Source organism: Mus musculus, chromosome 2, assembly GCF_000001635.26.
Source record: "Mus musculus strain C57BL/6J chromosome 2, GRCm38.p6 C57BL/6J".
In the NCBI taxonomy this organism is placed as follows: domain Eukaryota; kingdom Metazoa; phylum Chordata; class Mammalia; order Rodentia; family Muridae; genus Mus; species Mus musculus.
In genome coordinates, this window is record NC_000068.7 from 27,342,046 (window position 1) to 27,361,171 (window position 19,126).

Below are 19,126 nucleotides of genomic sequence, written 5' to 3' on the forward strand. Positions count from 1 at the left end.
AGGAAAGATGGGTAGGTGGATGAATGGATGATTGGGCAAATGGATAAATGGGTGAGTAGGTGGATAAGCAGGTGGTAGACAGATGCATGAATGATGGATCAAATAGTAAATAGATGAGCAGGCAGTAATAGAAGGATAGATGAATGATGGATAGAGAGACGCACGGAGGAGTAAATAGCGGATAGATGGTGAGATGGACTGATGGATGCATGGGATAAGTGGTGGGTGGATGGATGGATGGATGGATGGATGAGTAGATGGATGGGTGGATGAGTAGATGGATGGGTGGATGGGTGGGGGGATGGATAGGTAGATGGACGGGTGGGTGGACAGACGGATGGACGGACACTGGGTAGTAGAGATGTAGGGATGGTGGTTAGATGAGCATATGGTGGGTGGAAATGGAGTTGATAAATGAGTGGATTAGTAGATAGAAGAGCAGATGGATAGATAAATGATACATAGAGAGATGGATAGATGCATGGACAGAGGGATAGAGATGGACTGACTGATGCATGGAGTAGGTGAGTGAGTGAATGGGTGAATAAGTGGATAGATAGATTGGTAGATGAGTGGGTAGATGGATGCATAGATGATTGGATACATAGATAGGTGGATGAGTGAGTAGTGGGTAGATTGCATGGATGGTAGATAGGTTATTGGTGGAGCAGGTAGTGTATGAGTGGGTAAGTGGATGGATAAATGGAAGATGGAGGAGCTAGAAGGGACTGACAAAAGAAAAGAAGTTCACTGTCTTAGTTTCTCTTCTGTCATGAGAAAATGCCCTGACAAAAGCAACTTAAGCGAGAAAGGGACTACTATTCTGGCTCATAGCCCAAGAGTACAGTCCATCACGTCGGAGAAGTCAAGGCAGCAGAGGCCTGAGGCAGCCAGTCAAGCACATCACAGTCAGAAAGCAGAGAGCATGGATGCCAGTTCACTTCACTTTGTCAATTATACAGTCCAGGACCTGAGAACCCTCAGTAAAAATGGGTCACACACATCAGTTAACCTAATCACGACAATTCCTCGTCTGAATGCCCACAGGCTAAATAATCCCTCATACATGTCCCTGTTTCTTTGGTGATTCCACATCCTACCAAGTTGACAACACCTGCTAAACACGACAAAGTCTGTCCTTCATGATTCTGTTAATGACCACTTCCTCCATGCTTTGTGGCAGGCTTAGCTTACTGTGTCTAGATAATGAGAACTGGAAAGAAAAGGACAGCGCCCCAGGACTGAACAGTGCAGTCCGAGCATGGGCATCTACGGGCTGTACCTCACAAGCCCACAAGAACCAGCTGCTGATAACAAAACCTTCCTGGTCCCAGCTGTACACTCCCAAGTCTTGCACATGGTCACTGAGGTCTACCCAGTGGACAGTAGACATTAAGAGATCCTCCTGCAGGCTACCTTTGTAACACCTCCTCTCACCCAGTGTGACCTCAAAAGCCTGTGTTAAAAGTGGCAGGGCCACCACTCACCATTGGCCTGGATCCCTGAAGGTCTATATGGAGCAGTTACATCCCCTCTGCCATGTTTGCCCACCCCCAACCCTCTGTGATGTCCAACCATCTCCTATGGAAGCTGCCACAGTCTAGAACTATCTGTCTGGATAGACAAAACCAACACGAGGCAAGGCTGACATATCTACACAGCACCTTAGTCTCCCACTATAACTCCAACTGTGACTCTCAGCTAGTGACTCCTCTACCCAGACATCAGTAAGAGCAATCAATCCAACCAGGCAGAAGCAATCAGAACAGAACTCCACTGCCCCAGCAGAAGCCGCTGCCCTCAGAAGGATGCAGGAGCTGACCCTGCCAGGGATTCTGGCTCCTCTGAGCCCAGGCTGAAGACAGTATACAAGGGCTAGGGAATGTGCCATCTGCAAGCCCCGCTTGCTTGGACAGACTGTGTGATCAGAAGAGTTTCCTGTCCGCAATTCTGCTGTCATTAAGGATCAATAAGCAGGAACTGCTCAGACCCAGCCCAAGCAGCAAACTCTCCTTATCAGCCACCACCATTCATCTGAACGCACTCGTGGGAAGAGCCAAATGGCACGATTATGAAGCTCATTTGAATATGTTGCCCCGGAAACTCACCTATCTGCCGTGGGAATCTGCAGCCCACACTGCTACATATTCAGGGACAAATCACCATAAATTGCTTTCCAAGTCCAGCTTGCATACCCAACCCGTTTTCTCGTTTTCTAAATATCAAAAGCAAGGTCAGTAAAAACTTGGCGGTACTGCCTTTGGAATGACAATCGCCAGCAAGAAGTGATTAATTATGAAACGTGTATAATCAGAGCTCTGCACTCAAGCTTCCAGCAGGAGGAGGCAGCAGAAACAAAAGCAAACAGAGACGCAGCCATTTCTCATTCCCAGCATCTTGCTGGAGTCTCATTATGCCCAACACTGGTGTTTCTTGAAGGGATTCAGCAGGTTGGGAAAGACAGGATAAACCAGTCCTCAGCCACAGGGCAGCTGAGCGGCAGAATGAGAAATACCACTGACCAATGATGAGTGAGGGCACCAACTGAAGAGTGGTGGGTATTACAGTAATGGCTGGACGTTCTTAGAGGAGCTGCCTGGGTGGGTGGATAGAAGGAAGGAAGGAAGGAAGGGAGGGAGGGAGGGAGGGAGGGAGGGAGGGAGGGAGGGAGGGAGGGAGGGAGGAAGGAAGGAAGGAAGGAAGGAAGGAAGGAAGGAAGGAAGGAAGGAAGAAAAAGAGGGAGAGGGAACTCAGGATCCCTCTGCCAAGCCTTCCTGATGAAGGAAGAAGAGAAAAAGATGACATTTTGAGTGCCACTTTGGCCTGCAAACCCAAGTTGGCTAACCCAGCCTTCAAGATTTCCACACTGCACCTATCTTTACACACACACCCTAGGAATGACTGCTCTATTTTGCATTGAGAACAACAGAACCCAGAGAAACAACGTGACTTCACCAAGACCTTGTAGTTGTGGAGGCCTGAGCCTGGCTATGGCTGAAAGCCCAGGTCCTAACCATGTAGGAGCCTAAGGGCAGATATAGCCATCTCCCCAAAGTGGACAATGGTCCCAACCCAGACAGACTCAGCTGGCTACAGTGCTGGAGGAGCCATGTTGTCCTTCTAATGTCTGTCCCACTCCTAATTAGGAACACGAAGCTGCGGATCCAGCCTGGAAGGTCTTCTTGACCACACCTTGCGCATAGCACAAAAAGACCAAAGGCAGGGATTAGACCCAAAGGACATTAGGGTGACAGAGACATTAACCGCACCTGTGGGATTTGGGTGGTGAGCTGGTCAAACATGGCTTAGACCTTCATACCCAGCTAATCACGGCAAGAAATGGCAGCGGGCTGGGCCTGAAGAACAACAACCCTGCCTTCCTCCCTGTGTTCACAGCTCCTGCAATCCACCCTCCTGTGTCTCCATGGGCTGCACTGGGTTGGGGCACACGGTATGACTCTGTAATGGGAGGTGGGCAAGCTGGTGGTGGAGTGACCACAGTCCTCAGTACTTCACACCTTCCCTGTCCCACTGCAATGGGCCAGCCAGGACACTGTGTAAGAGGGATCTGTCTCAAGGTGGATGGGAACAGGGGCCTAGGAAAGAAACTGAGATGCGCACCAGGGCAAAAAGTCAGACTAGGAGACCTTGGAGACAATCACAGCATTAATCTTAGGAACCAGGAAAGAAGAGGCTTGGGGGGAGGAGCCTATCTGCCCTCCTGGATGATAGGAAAAAGCTGAGCATTGTCTGAGCACATGTCCCTTTCTGGGCAGCTACTTCAAATGGAGAGGTTCCAAAGGCCTCTGTTAGACAGAGACAGTAGCTCAGATGGAAGCAGATGAAGGATGTGTAACTACATTAATACTCATTAAGTGCTTACTATTTGCCGAGCATGTTATAGAAACTATTTTAATTAATCTCAGATTGTGAATAAAACTGGCTAAGAAATATAAACTAGGAGAAACGTAAGGCCTGGGCTCAGGTCCTGCCATTGACTGACTGCACATCTCCCTGAATACATCCCTATCTGTTATACTAGACATAACAGATCATGGCACCCATACTGCATTACCTCCCTGACCTCTGTCTATGCCCAGGCAGACATCACTAATCAATTCTGGTACTCATTCCTACTAAAACTGGGGCTACCTACATAGTGCACCCTTTGCAGTGTTCCCAGCAGCCACTGTTATCGGATACATGATCTACAATAAAGAAACTGTCCTCTTGGGAAGCTCCTGGACAGAACAGCCACAGGGTTCTCATGAGCACTGACCAGATTTGCAAAGCTCTTGAGTGTTGTATCTGAGACAGTACCAGACAGGGCTGGGTTATAGCAATCCCTACCAGAATACTGCAGCAAAATCCTCAGAGGAAGGAGCTTGGCCACCATCTGGTCCACACCCTTCAGTTAACAGACAGGAAACCTAAAACCAGCTCTGGAGATGACAACAACCAAGAGGCCACCCAGCAATTTCCAGGCAGAACCCAGTCTAGGACAGAGGTTCTGCCTGCAGCCCAAGGCTCCTGTCTGCTGGCATCATCTGTGCTCAACACGACGGTACTTTCCCAGTCTCCTGCAAATTTCTTGCCAGGAGGGCTTCCTTTATTCCCTCAAATCCCAAGGAGGCAGTTCTGTGGTGCTTCCATTTACAAAGGAGCCACCGAGGTTCCTACACAGCCCTCTGACAACCGGACCCCACTCTTTAACCCTTGTTGCCCAGAAAGGCCAGCCGCCCATCTGGATGTGAGGATGATGACAGTGGCACAGCCTCCAAAACCACAGCCCGGTCGCCCAGCCAGGATCTGCAGCCCAATGAAGGGCGGGAAGCCCATCCACCCCATCTGCCTGGCTATGACCGGCACATTCACCATCCGTGAATGCCAGCTCACTCATTCCCAGTAATTCTCTACCCCCACCTCGGAGGTACCCTGCATGGGTACCAGGATGCAGCACCCTCTGCTCAGCCAGTTGGCCAGTAGGGAGCACACACAGTACAGTTACACTGGACAACACCCAAGCTCAGCTGATGGTGCCTGTTACATCCTTCCATGATATGACCCAAGACAGATGAGGTTCCACATCCCATAGCACAGGCCTCTGCTGGGAGGGACAGGGTTCACAAAGGAGACTGGCATGTTGAAGTTTGGTCAGGTTGCTATGCATTGTCATGCTAAATGTGGTCCCCAAGGTCTGGTTGCCTCAGAGACAAGGAGATCCTCATGTATACCTCACAGCTTGGCCACCACTGCCTGTCCAAGAGCTCCCACTTCATACTCCCAAGAGAATGCACGCTCAAGTGCTGAATTCACACATAGACCTGTTCACACACACACATGCACAAACATGCTCACACAAAGCTTGTGCAGACACACACCAAGACATACTGACAATTCACTGACAGCCACATCCATGAATATAAGCTCACACCCTACATACACATGCTGACACTAGCTCACATAGGCAAGTGCTCACACTCTAATTTCTTTGTGTGATGTATCAGTTATTATATTACTGTGAGAAAAGCAACTTTAGGAATTATTTCTTTTGGCTCATGGTTTTAGGATACAATCCATCATGGCGGAGGGAAGTCCCGGTGGCAGGAACTTGGGGCTGCAGCCAGGAGTCAGGGAGGGATGAATGCTGGTACTCAGCTCACTTTCTTCTTTTTATTCCACCCATGGATCCCAGCCCATGGAAGGTACCACTCATCTCAGGCTATCAGCTTACCTCCCTTAGCCTAGTCTAGCAAATACCTCAGGGAATGCCCAGAGGTTTATCCTAGGTGATTTCAAACACTATCAGTTGGAGAACTAGTTTCAACAGTCACCCAAGATTCAACACCCTCTTCTGGCATCCATGGGCCCTGGACACACATGTGGTGGACAGACATGAGTGCAGGCTAGCTTTTTCAAATTTTACTTATTTTACATGTACAGGTATTTTGCCTATGTGTATGTCTATGCACCATTTGTGTGCTGTGCCTGCAGAGGCTAGAAGAGAGCATCAGATCCCACGGAACTGGAATTACGGACCATTGTGAGCAGCCAGGTGAGAGCTGGGAATTCCTCTAGAAGAGTAGTCAGTGCTCTTAACACTGAGCCATTTCTCTAGCCCCATACACAATGTATTTATTTTAAAGGACAGAAGGAGGCAAGGATGGCCACAAGGAGGGAAAGGCCAAGGCTGGTCTGGTGGAACCTTCTGCAGCTGGACGGACTCCTTGAAGCTTCAGGAAAGAAGAGTCCTCCACACCCCAATTTTAAAATTCTTGCCAGAATAAATTCTTTTGCTTCCCTCAGTCCTGGGGATGAACCTCAGGCCTTATGCATGCTAGGCGCTCATGTGCCACTGAGATACACCCTGGCCCAGGTTCTTGGTTCTTGTGGCACCATGACTGTAGAAGTTTATTTTGGAGTCTTTCCTTCTATCGCTGTGGGATGCTTGGATGCCCATCTACTTACCCAGATGGACACTATCATCTGCTCATCTAACACCCCCTGAGGGCTTACAGCGAGCCCTGGTGATTGATAAACGTGGCTCCTCACCAAGCCTATAAGCTCTATGAAGAAACACCTATTCACAGAGTCTGCAGAGAGGGCCTGTGGGCAACAGTGGGAAGGCACAGTTGAGCCAGCTGCACAACACTAAGTCAGCTGATGACTGGCTGTGCAGACACTTAAAAATTTACAAGAGCATACTAGAACAATGTGTAACAAGAACAACACTGACTCTCCTGCCTCAAACACCTGTCCAGCTGATGGACAGGAGCAGACAGAGCTCAGCAAAGGGGTCCCCCAGGGACACACTGCAACCCTAGGCAATGAGCTTCCATCTCAGGGGGCTGGCAGTCAGCTGGGGCTAGCACTATATGCCCATCTAACCAGAGGACCCCAGACTCAGTTCCACTCTGAGGTTTAAGCACATCCTTCCCCCGAGGCTCACAAGCAACTGACCACTCTCCATCAATTGACTTTGGTGACCCTTGTGGTTTTGTGGCCAAGGAGGGGAATCAAAACTAATGATGAGATTTCAAAACATCAGCCAAAGTCCATCGAGACAATCAGCCATGCGACCTCTTGGTCGTATGCACAGCATGTGCACACACACTTGACAAAGCCACCCACGTAATGATCACAGGTTCCTCCCTCAACCACTGGTTATGTGTCACCTACATACTTGCCCTACCTCCAGGTGGGACACAGGCCACCAAACCCAGTCCTTTGCCATCCAGCAAAGAAGCACTTCCTCCTGCCCTCATCCCTGGGGTCCAGATGCTCTGTCCAGTGACTAGAAGCTACCACTTCCCAGAAGATCAACAGATGCTGGGCAATGAGGTCAAATCTCCATGCAGAAGCTAGTTTTTACCTACAAATCCCATCAAGCTATCTACAAAAAAGAAAGTTCCCTGTACCTATGGAATACATCTATCAGAAGTTGCTTGAAAACAAGACTAGAGATGTTGTAACCTTGTGGAAGAGACAGCAGGTGTCAGGTCAGTGGAGGAGAGCTGGCCTCTGTTCCTCCCCACCAGCCTGGGTTGACAAAGTCAGCTACCACCCAGGCCCAGATGCAGGGCTCTGAGTTGGCCTACCCCAACATCTCCTCCATCTATGAGCTGCTAAGGCACACAGAGAGGTTGGTCCTGCAGAGCCATAGCTGCAGGATCTCCATGAGCCTGGGCAAGCATCCGGTACAGCAGAAGCCAGAGGCCTTGAACCAGACCAATGGCTTATTGCAATGAACATTATTTGGGCAAAAGGTGTTTGGGGAGAGGGAGGAACCAACTGTGTGACACCGCATCTCCCAATGCCACTACAATGAAGAAACATGTGATGAAGAGGCTCAAAGATGTAGGATCAGAGCAGTGCATGCACAGCAGAGCTGGAGACTTGACAGCTGTGATGGGCTGGGAGAAGGCTGCGGTTGATGGAGGAGCAGGTCCTTGTCCACTGGGGTCTCCAGGATGCTGTGCGACAGCCTGGTGCTTGTGTGGACTCAGCCTCGGAAAAGCTGCCCAGTCACACGATCATTTTGGCTCTGAACGGCAACAACAGGATGACCCTGATGAAGAGCGGTCCATTTACTGGATTGGACATCCTCCTCCTAGAAAGACCTCCATGGTCCATGTTTCTCCTTGAAGCCATGCTGGTCAGTGGCCTATGCTTTGGCAGGGAACCATGTTGATGTCCAAGGGCCATGTTGTCACTGGAGACCAGACGGAGGTCCTTGGCACATATTGATGCCAGAGACCACGTGGATGTTCACAACCCGTGCTGCTTCCAGAAACCTGTGTTCGTACTGACTATGAAGGTTTTCTTCTCCTTTCTTCCTTTGGTGGGGATGGGAAGGTCATGGGAAGGACTGGGAGGTGAACCCAATCCTGGTGCATGATGTGAGAGTTCCAAAGAGGAAGTTAGTCTTATAGTGTCATCGATGACTGCAGACATACAGTTGAGAAAGAGGAACATTTAAAGACTCCTGTGACAACTCCTGCCTCCACCCAAAGTCACAAAGTAACAGCCTAGAGAGGAAGCAGTCACAGGGAACTGAAAATTTTTTGTGATAAGGATCTCTCCACAGCTGATGGCTTCTGGGGGGGCGGGGGGTGCAGGTGGAGAAGGACGCAGCTTCCCTGAGCGGGTAGACTCGGAGAGTCTGACCATGTCCCAGTGAGCATGTGGACACCACAAAGTGGACTTGTGGTAAGTTTTTATTTGTTTGGTTTTCTTTTCCTTTCTTTTTTGGGGAATGGGAGGTCATGGGAGGGGCTGGGAGGTGAATGTCATCACAGTGCCTGATGTGAGAGTCTCAAATAATCAATAAAAATAGTATGTTAAAAAAAATAAACCTGCCAGGTGTGTTGGCGCACGCCTTTAGTCCCAGCACTCGGGAGGCAAAGGCAGGTGGATTTCTGAGTTTGAGGTCAGCCTGGTCTACAAAGTGAGTTCCAGGACAGCCAGGGCTATACAGAGAAACCCTGTCTCAGAAATAAATAAATAAATAAATAAATAAATAAATAAATAAACCTACAGAGACTTGAAGTGGAAACCTAAGGGTTTGTTGGAAAGTCAGCTGTGTCAGATGGTGTTTCGCCAAAGCAGACACATGAAGAAACATTTTGCTGAAGCAAACACAGGTAAAAGGATGTTCTGCTAGAGCAAGCATGTGAAAAAAACACATGGAGGATTCTTCACTGATGATGCTCACGTATTGGTCTTCCTGACACTGTGTAGTTGAGATGCCTTTGTCGGGACTCCATAGAGAGAAACACACCAAAAAACTTCTGGTGGTGTGCTGCGGCTTCTTGCTGCTTCTGCAGACTCAACCTCAGGGCAGTTGGCAGAGTGATGTCAGCTGAGACAGATGCTAGTGCTGAGGCAAGCCAGGTGGTCTTTGGAGGGAGCATAAATAGGACCCAAGGGATGGTAAGAGGGGCTTGCTCATAGAGCTAACTCTGCAAATGCTTCTTGGTCTCCCATCTTGGCTGATCCTCACTTGGCTGAGAGCAGCATGGCAGGAAACGTCTCTGGTGTGCTTGCTGATGCTGGTTTCTCCTGCTGACACGATTCAGCTGAGGCCTGGTTGTTCCTGCTAAGCTGTGCCAGGGCTACTGCTAGCCCAACACTACTGAACGTGACTGCGAGGGGGGGGGGGGTAATCCAAGAAGTGTTTGCAAGTAGATTAAGCTGCTGCTGCTGTCCTGCAAACTGAACTGCTGATTTCCTGACTACGCAGATGGGATTTGCTCCAAAGAACAATTTCTAAACAGGTCCACTTCCCCCACCCCCACCCCTCTTCCTTTCTATTTCACTACCTGTAGTGGGTAGTGGGCTACAAGGGAGGTTAAAGCATTTAAGAACCATGATTAAAAGTAGGCTTTAAAAAATTAAAGCTACAGAGACTGGGCAGTTGTGGCTTCTATCCTTTCATTCCAGCACCCGGGAGGCGGAGGCAGGTAAATATCTGAGTTTGACCAGCCAGCATGGTCTACAGCGTGAGTTCCAGGGCAGCCAGGGCTACAGGAAAACCCTTTCTCGAAATAATAATAATAATGATAATAACAACAACAACTATAGAGACCAGAAGATGGCTCAGTGGTTGAGAGCACTTGCTGCTCTTCCAGAAGACACAGATTAAAATCTCAGAATCCACATGATAGCTCACAACCTAGATGGTTGTAATAATGAGTTCCGTTCCTAGCATCCACATTGGCTGCTCATAATTGTCTGTAACTCTAGCTCCAAGAGACCCAGCACCCTCTCTGAACTCTTGTGGTGCACGCACACACACAAATGTTTTTTAAAGTAATAAAAAAAATCACCTGTAGCTTTCTATTTAAAGCACTTAAAGTAGTCAGCTTTTTCTCCCAGTCCTACAAAAGCTCTGGCCACTCCTGGTCTGACAGACTGCGGTGCCCAGAGAGACAGGTGTGATGGGCAAGCCAACACACTAGAGATTCCATGCTGACCCCAGGCTTATACCCACACCTTGTCATGTACCAATCAGGAACGTCTAAGGGACCCCACGCCAATCTCCCTTGTCCACATTTCAAAGGGTCCACTTACGACCCACAGGCTCTTCCTGTGACTACCATGACAATAGCTTCAAAAGCCTTTGCGCCTTCCCAAAGGCGTGTCTCCAGACGACCACACAACTAAGATGTGCATCAAATCCTGGCAATGGCTTCTGAACCAGCCCCTCCATGTGCTGAGGCCAGAGCGCCCCGAGGCCTTCCCAGCCACGAGCTCACACTGCTCAGAGCAGCCTTCTGCATGGCTGTGTCCAGCTGGAACTGGGTAGCACCAGCACACTCCCATCTGCCACTTCACGGTCTGGGTAGCTCGGCGTCCCTGTCACATTGATGAGCAGCCTGGCACAGCCTGGTGCATCTCATAGAGCTTACTAACCCCAGAAGGGTAAGAGGCCCAGTGACCACTATGCCCTGTGGCTACCGATGCTGCACTGATGTAGCTAATTGCTTGTCACGAGGCTTGGACACATGCTGCACACTGTGTGCACAGTTCAGGACACAGACAAGTTTCCTGAGTGGCCCTCCTCCAGGGTAAAGCAACTAACATTACAGTCGTGTCCTTCCTTGAACTGCTCCAAGCAGCCATGAGAACTCTGAAATGAGCTGTCCCAGTTAGTGGCCAAGCACAGCCCAACAGAGAGGCCGGTGCTCACACAGTCCAAGAATCCCTCACAGACCCTGCCACAGAGCACACACCTACTCCACAGGCAGAAAGAACAAGAGATGTCTCAGGTGTCCTCCACAGCGCAGCTACCCAAACGCTGACCTTTGGCCCTCCATGGGGCCGCTCCCCCTAAATGCTGAACTCACTGTGGAAATTTTACTACACCCATCCTTGCAGACTCCCGGTGGAGCCTAGAAAGGTTACAAATTATGCCTCAGTTATGACCTCGGTCAAGCCAAGCCGCTGATGTGGCTCCATGTTCACCTATAAGACGAAGATGGGGGATCACTTAGTCTGAGCGCTAACTAGGAGCCTAGAATCTTGGTCTGTGTAAAAGCCAATGAGGATGGAGAAAGGAGAGAGAGAGGAGGCAGGTCACCTGGGCCCTGAAGCCAGAAAAGCCCTGAGGGCATCCATGACCCCAAACAGGTCATAATCATGGCCAAAACCATGAAGACAGCACATGATAGGCCGGGTCTCACCCAACATCCTGCCCACCATAGCCTAAAAGCATTAGAAAGACACAAAACCTCTGTCCTGGGGCTGGAGATGTGGCTCGGTTGGTAGGATGCCCACTGATATGCATAAAGCCCTCTTTTTAATCCCAAAACACCATAAAATAGGGCATGAGGGCCACACCTCTAATCCCAAATCCCAGCACTTGGGAGGTGGATCATAAACTCTCTCTTAGTCATTCTTGGTTACATACCCAGTTCAAGGCCAGTCTGAAATACATGAGACCCTGTATAAAATGAGGAGGAGGAGGAAGAAGAGGAAAGGGAGGAAGAGGAGGAAGAAGAGGACGGGAAAGAGGAAGACGATGATGAAGAAGACAAAGACGACGAAAGGGGTAAGGTAGAGAGAAAACTCTATCCTGGAAAAGACGGGGCTCATCTTGTGATTGTGGTCTGAGCTCTGAAATGGTCTCAGCTCTGGCATGGCCTGAGCTAGGGACAGGTGGAGATCATAAAGCATCATACACTACCCCCCCCCCCCGCCCCCGCCTAGGCATTGCCTGTGCCCGTGTCTAGGGAGTGTAAATAGCAAATCTCCCTCTGATGACATAAGTCCACCCTGAGAAAATGAGAAGGATGCTGGGGCCTATTCCTCAGAGCTCCTTACAGCATTGCTCATCCTAATGTGATGTGCATACAGTGTGGGAAATAGCCACTTCCAGAACAGCCCAGAGACCCATCCATGGCTAAGCACTACTAGTGGCCAGGCCAGCACCCAGCTCCTTCACACCTGGAGCTCAGCCAGGACCTGAGAGCAGACAGTTCTGCAGTTTGACCAGGCTGTCCCAAGCATGGCAGGTACGGAGATGAGCTCTCTCTCTGAAGCATCCTGACAGCAGGAGTCCCAAGCTACTGACAGAGCAGATTCAACAGCAGCCTTGCAGGTGAGAGCTCACCAGAGAGTGAATGGCTCCGGGGCTCAGGCACTGGTAGATGGGACAGGGTGGCAGTGAGGGCCAATCAGCAGGCACAACCTCTGACCCCACACCACCGGGGATGCTGGGACGGAAGCATGAGGAACTGAGAGCTAGATGGTACCGAGAGAGCAATTGCAGGCCTGGGGCCTCCTGGGTGGAAGTAAAGCAAGCCCACCCACTCACCCACGGCTTCCTGGGAGGGGCCCAGAGGAGGCCAGGATTCCTGAAATAAGGATATCTAGGCCTGCAAAAGCTCTACACCCAGGATCCCCTGCCCCAGCACCTATGAAACACCAACTGTCCCCAAAGACACAGCCTTAGATCGTCACTGAATGGAGAAGTGAAAAAAAAAAAAAAAACAAATGAACTAGCAGAGAACAGAGGCCAAGAGGGCACAAAACTGCCAATGGTTACATACTGAGTATGGTGGGGGTGGCAATGTTCCCTCTCTTCCCTCCCCAGTAGCCCCCCATCTTCTCAGCCCCAAGGACTCCAGCTCTACACTGGTCTGGAATAAGCCTCCTAATGCAAGAGGGAGCAGAAGGGAAAGCTCTTAGGGAATCACTTCCCTACTATCCCATGACATCCCCAAGGACTCTCCATAAGCAATGGAAGCCAAGGGCAGGTCCAGCAGGCGAGCATCAGCCATGCAGGGCCTGGAGTCACACAGCCCACTAGTATGATAGACAGGGAAAGGTACTGGATGGCAGCCCTAGAGGGGATACCCAGAGCAGGCACAGCTAGTGTCAGAGGAGGTCCTGCCAGCCCTGTTCTCAGGTTTGCCTTAAACACAAGCTGCACAGGTGTCCGGACCAAGTGGCTGAATGAACCCTTTTACAGTCACGGTCCACACCTGAGAGACAGGACATCTGTGGGAACGCCGGAAAGCAGAAATAGACAAAAGGCCTGGACTCTTCTTCATCTGGTAGGCAAAGAGAGGCACTAGGCAAGGTACAGTCAACTACAGCCTGTGGGGTAAATGTGGAGCAGCCTTGCTGTGTGCCTATCACCTTCCCAACACAGTAAAAAGAATGACACCAGCCCTGACAGGAGCCAACTGTGCTCAGTGAAATAAGCCAGACACAAAGGAACAAAAAGCACACGACCACTCACACAAGATGCCTACAAGTCAAAGTAGGAGAGCAGATGTCAGGAGCCGGGAGAGGAGCACAGGAGTGTCTCTTGGGGACAGTTTTAATTTTGAAGACAAGAACTGCAAGTGGGGGGAGGGGTGGCTCAGCTGGTAAAACATGTGCTGTGTGCCTGTGAGAACCAGCGGTCAGATCCCCAGGATCTGCATAGATGTGAGATAGAGGTGGTGGCCTTCTGTAATCTAGCACTGAATAGGGAAACTGGTCAGCTAAAACAACCACATCTGGAAACTGAGTTCAAGCGAGAGCCCCTGCCGCAGTGTGTAAGGTGGAACATAAGCAGGAGAGACGAGAGACCATCAACTCCTGATGTCCACATATCTACACATGCTGATACACAAATGCACACATGCATACAGACATGCAAACACGTTCACGCACACATGCACACACGCACCTCACATGCAAAGAACAACAAGTGGAGGAAATGGTAGCAATGACGGCCACACGGATGCCACTTGAAGCGCATGCTCAGGAACGCTAAGAAAGTGCTAAGTGTTGGCTGTTCTTCCAGAGGATCCAACACTCACAAAGTAGCTCGCAACTGTCTGCACTTCCAGTCCCAGGGGATCTGAGACATTCTGTTCTGGCCTCTGCAGGTACTGCACATTCATGGTGCACAGACATGCATGCAAATAAAATACCCACACATACTCTTTAAAATGCTGTGGTCAAGCAAGCATCCCTGATCCCAGAGCACCTGTGAGAAATGAAAGGCAGAGGCAGGAGACTATCCAGAACCTCACAGACCAGTTTGCCTGGCTTATACATCAGCAAAAAACACTGTCTCAAACAAGGTGGATTGGGATTGTCCTCGGATCTCCACATGTGCATCATAGTATGCACACACACCCCAACACACAAATACACACCATGTATCTATCTCACACACACACACACACACCATAAACTGTTGCACTAGAATACTGACCCCAAAGTGTCAGCTCCAGGAATAAAGTCTTAGGACCCCTTCCATCTCCCTGTGGCACAGGCTCTAGTCACCCCAAGCAGCATCCATAGAAACCACTGCCCAGACAACAAGCCCATCTCAGCTGCAGCTCCTGTTCAGAGTTGTAATAAGGTGTGGCACAGCCATATTACAGGTGAAGTACGGCTGGGTATCACTGTGTCAGAACTATATAACAGCTGGGTTCACCTCAGCTGGCACCTGAGAAAGTGATTTTCTGCAAAAGGGACATCCCCAGGCTGGCTTCAACATACTTGATGTTCAGCCCCCAAATCCGAGGGTAGGGTGGGATTACTTGTTGTAAGAAACAATATTTTAAAAAAAACAATTTTTATTAGATATTTTCTTCATTTACATTTCAAATGCTATCCTGAAAGTCGCCTATACACTCCCCCCGCCCTGCTCCCCAACTCACCCACTCCTGCTTCCTGGTCCTGGCATTCCCCTGTACTGGGGCATATAATCTTTGTAAGACCAAGGGGCTTCTCTTTCCACTGATGGCCGATTAGGCCATCTTCTGATATATATGCAGCTAGAGACACGAGCTCTGGGGGTACTGGTTAGTTCATATTGTTGTTCCTCCTATAGGGTTACAGATCCCTTCAGCTTCTTGGGTACTTTATCTAGCTCCTCCATTGGGGGCCCTGTGTTCCATCCAATAGATGACTGTGAGCATCCACTTCTGTGTTTGCCAGGCACTAGCATAGCCTCACAAGAGACAGCTATACCAGGGTCCTGTCAGCAAAATCTTGCTGGCATATGCAATAGTGTCTGCTTTTGGTGGCTGATTATGGGATGGATCCCCGGGTGGGGTAGTCTCTGGATGGTCCTTCCTTTCTTCCTTCTCAGCTCCAAACTTTGTCTCTGTAACTCCTTCCATGGGTATTTTGTTCCCCCATTCTAAGGAGGGACGAAGTAGCCACACATCCCTTCCTTCTTCTTGAGTTTCATGTGTTTTGCAAATTGTATCTTGGGTATTCTAAGTTTCTGGGCTAATATTCACTTATCAGTGAGTGCATATCATGTGAGTTCTTTTGTGATTGGGTTACCTCACTCAGGATGATATCCTCCAGATCCATCCATTTGCCTAAGAATTTCATAAGTCCATTGTTTTTAATAGCTGAGTAGTACTCCATTGTGTAAATGTACATTTTCTGTATCCATTCCTCTGTTGAGGGATGTAAGGAACAATATTAACAGCACTCATACACTATCTAACTTTTCCCTGCACAATAAGACATGGCACACCACCTTGTGAGTCAGTAATCATTCTTAGAGGGGACACTGAGCCTGCACCATCCACAAGACACTTTACAGACAGTACACAGGGATCACACCGGAGCTGCATCTCAGGGATGAGAAGTGTCAAACCCACCAAGGAATCTGAGGCAGGACAAGAGCAAGACAGGGGACCCAGGCCCTGAGCTCCACAGGCTCTGGAAGGCCATGCCTCCTGGAAGATCACAGAGAAACCCACAAAGGTGTGAAGCATGTAAAGGATGCTACAGGACCTCAAGTCAAGTCACTCCATATCACTTGGCTTGAGTTCCTTGTGCAGGATATTAGAAAACAACACTGCTGTCCTCAGAGGCCTGAATAGGGCTACAAACTCTGAGAACCAACAAACACACACACACACACACACACACACACACACACACATATACACAATGGCTGCCAAAGTCACAGCAGCCAGCCTGCAGGCAAGACCTAATGTGGAGGCTACTTCCCTTCTACAGAGGCACCCTGAGCAGGTCCCAGCTGTAGGCTGGCACCAAGTGAGGCTTGGGAAAGCAGAATGGTTTCCTACAAGGCAAGGAGGGCAGAGTCAGCCCTGGCTGGGACTCGCACAGCCTCTGTAATCTGAATGCACAAATAAGGCCAGCCAGCACCTGCCTCTGCAAACACTGGGCATGTCACAGAATCACAGGCTGTCCCTGGGGCATCACAACTTGCCTGACAATCTCATTAGTTCTCCCTTCCTTCCATGTCCTGTTAGACGTAACTGGCTTTCCAGGCAGCAGCTATCTTAAGTAATGATGAACCAACAGTCCAGAGCCTCATACATGACACTGGCTCTGCTGCTCAGCCTCCACCCCTCCTCTGTTTAAGACCAAGGCATCTTGTCCTGGCCAGTTCTTCCAACACAACTCCAGGAGGGCACAACCAGACCTGCCAGGGTCCCAGGATCCTACAGCACAGCCAAACGGTAGTACTTGGCCTTGAAAGACAGATGCAGAAGTGACCATCTTGTGGCACACAACTGACCACACACCTGTGAACCACAGAGGCCTTTGGCCCACCAACACCCACCCTTAGCAAAGACAGGACATCGCACACCAGGCTTTCCATAGTCTCTCAACTACATCCAAGGCAGCTTAGCTGGAGCAGGGCTCAGTAAGCACAGGTCACTTGGGGAACCTGCTTTTGAACAGAAAAATTAAGACAGTGAACCCAAGCTATATTGCCTCAGGGTCTGACCTCACTAGTGTAGACACCCCTAAAAAAAGCTCTCAGATGGATAAATTCCCCCAAAAGTTTAGGAATAGCCCTAAACATATCCCTCAAAGAGATAAATGACCCTAAGCATGAAGGTGGCAGAAAGAACCAGGAAACATTTTATACACTGTAAATGAAAGTAGTGATTTTTATAAGCACCATGCCATTTCTATAATGTGTTTCTCAATAAATTAACAAGCCTACTCTCTGGCAAACATTTGACAGTCAGGCCTATCTCTAAGAACTCATAAAATCCTATCAGCGCAGAAACTGAAAACCCCTTTATTGGAGAGATTCAAGTAGTGTGGGGTGCTCACCACAGGGTCTATTCTGCACCTTGATTTACAAGCACTAAACATGGCTCAGGCTGTACTGTGGTGCACCAGTGCTGAGCTGTGGGGGGGCCTGACTCCATTGTTGCAGACAGCTTCGATCCTTGGGAGCAACCCCTGAGAGTACAGAATTCTGGGCAGGTGCTTTCTCTGGATACTTTAGAAGCATAAAAAGCCTGAGAATAATCGCAAATCTTTCTTCTCTAAATCTTGTTGCATCTCCTACACCAATAAAAGCAACAATCAATGTCTCAATTTTCCAGGTTCATGTCCTCGGGGGGCCTATGAAATTCAAAGCAGGAAGCATCTAGAATCACTCCCCATTGACTCCCACAGAACTCGATTAGTGCCCACAGCAAGGGCAGCAGACCCTAGGGCAGGAAAGTGATGGCCATGCACACAGCAGAGCTGCTTGCCCGAGAATCGGGTGATAGGTCCTGACTCCCAGGCCACCTGCCTGCCCTGTGCATCTCCCCAAGGACCGCTGAGGCCTGGCTTTGTTCGTGGCACCAATGAGCAAACCCCAAAGTATATGCCAAGCACAGTCCTAATCCCTGTGGCCAGCATGAACCGTCACAGGGCTTTATGCAGGGGGAATGTGGCCACTGCCACTTCCAGCTTAGGGTACAGACAGGTTCCTCACCTTCCTTCAGTCAGGAAGCTACATAGGGTTCAAGAGCTCAGGGCCACAGAATACCAGGACTGTGGCCCAGGCCCCACCTTCACATGGACCCCCACTCTATGGCCCTTGTTAGTGAAGCTGCAGAGTTCAATGCAGGGAAAAAAACACAAGAAGCCTAAGAAGTCTAACTCCCAAAAGCCAAGTACTAAGTCCCAGCCTTGGGAAGGAAAGGCAAGTGGATCTCTGAGTTCAAGGTCAGCATGATCTACAGAGTGAGTTCCTGGAACCTAGAAAATACACAGAGAAACCCTGTCTGAAACAAAACAAAACACAAACAACAACAAACCCTCAAGTACTGAGGCTTCAGGCTTCTAGAAACCTCTACTCTAACAGAATGCTGTTTCTGCCTCGACGTGACTGTGTCTGGATCCTACAGGGAATAAACCCCTGATAAAATAGTCAGTGTTCCAGGGACACATGGCAGACACAGATGGAAGGCTTCTTTCTCTCGGTGATGGGCCCTGAAACAGCTGCCATTTACAACTCCAGCCACTGAGCCCCCAGCCTAAATCAGTACCTAAGTCACATTTCATCTCTACCACCCCAGACTCCATCACAGCAGGCAGACCGTGGGAGCTGCAGGACGGAGACCCCTAGCTGCTGTGGGGCCTGGAGAGCATTCATAAACAAAGACACCTCCAGATCCTACTCATAGCTGACCAAGTCTGACTGATCTCCTGAGCTCTGACCCTCACCCTGAGGTCAAATCTAATTCCTGGGGCAACCATGATGGCAATACGTAAGATGAATGCCATTTTCGGCGAGTTCAGCTCTTTTCCGCCTTTCCTGCCCACATCTGCCAGTCACTGCCATCCACCACAGAGGCAGAGTACAGGCTGCCATAGCTTTAGACATCCCCCA

General features: G+C 49.6%; 1 protein-coding gene across 6 annotated transcripts in view, besides 1 other annotated feature; it reads right to left on the reverse strand.

Annotated features, from left to right (window-relative positions):
• Positions 1 to 19,126, reverse strand: part of Vav2 (vav 2 oncogene) — a 165,505-nt gene that overhangs the window by 79,942 nt on the left and 66,437 nt on the right. The gene's annotated exons all lie outside the window — the stretch shown is intronic.
• Positions 1,923 to 2,159: an enhancer, noted in NCBI's record as "Vav2R3 preCRMcc fragment". NCBI's record gives its function as "erythroid enhancer when transiently transfected in human K562 cells" and the evidence as "EXISTENCE:reporter gene assay evidence [ECO:0000049][PMID:17038566]".